A 1083-nucleotide genomic window follows, 5' to 3' on the forward strand; every position below is an offset into this window, starting at 1 on the left:
TGAGGTGCATGCCAGAATGGTCGCGGGGGCAATCCGTCCTGGTGTGGGTAGTTTTGGGCGCTCGGGGGACTTTTCCTCGGGCGTGGTGGCGGAGGATTGAAGATAAGTCGACGGTAGGCATCGTCAAGTCGGGTGATCCTCTCGGAGAGACTGGCTATGGTTTCCTCAACCTGTTGGAACATAGTGAGCATAGTGGCAGTACTGAACACAAACACTTCGTCTGAGGGATCTTTCTCCAAGGCATTCACCTCGTCATCAACTGGCAGGATGAGGTGTGTGCAGTCAAGAGTTGGCTCATCGTCGGAGATGGCGTGGATCTCCAGAGGGTTTGTTTTGTTGTTTGGCTTAGTCTGTGGGGGTAAAGGCAAATCCCCTTTCTCAATCATGTCTTGGATGATGTGTTTGAGTTTGAAGCAGGTTTCAGTATCATGCCCCTTCCCTTGGTGGTACTGACAGTAGGCATTGGGGTTCCAGAACCGGGATTTCTTAGCATCGGTCGGATCCAGGGTGGGTCTGATTGGTTGTAACTTTCCCTGGTCCATGAGCCTCTTCAGAGCACTTGCGTAAGTTGACCCTATATTAGTGAACACTCTCTGGGGCGCTCAGCTCTCTTAGCAGATGGTTCAACGAGGTTGACCTCATCGATTTTGTTCGTTTGGCCGTAGGGACGGGATCCGGTTGAGGTGGATCCTTGGTAGCCTCTGCCAGTAGTCTTGGCCAAGACACCCTTCCGGAGGTCATCTTCAATGCGTGTCCCCAGGATTTGCATATCCTGGAAGGTCTTAATATTTTGATACCTTAGTAAGTTGGCATACACTAGGCGGAGATTGTTGACGAACTTTTCCACCAAAGTTGATTCACTCGGTTTACTGACCAATTGAGTACTCACCCTCCTCCAACGGGTTAAGAACTCGGTGAACCCTTCCTTATCGTTTTGGGTTAGAACCTCAAGAGTACGGGTATTGGCTTGGATTTCAATATTGTCAGCGTATTGTTTAGCAAATTCAACTACGACCTCATCCCAGGTGGTATGGGTTTTCGGATCAAGGGAGTAATACGACTGGCGAGGGATCGGTTCCAAAG

Source organism: Silene latifolia, chromosome 10 (assembly GCF_048544455.1).
Source record: "Silene latifolia isolate original U9 population chromosome 10, ASM4854445v1, whole genome shotgun sequence".
Classification (NCBI taxonomy): domain Eukaryota; kingdom Viridiplantae; phylum Streptophyta; class Magnoliopsida; order Caryophyllales; family Caryophyllaceae; genus Silene; species Silene latifolia.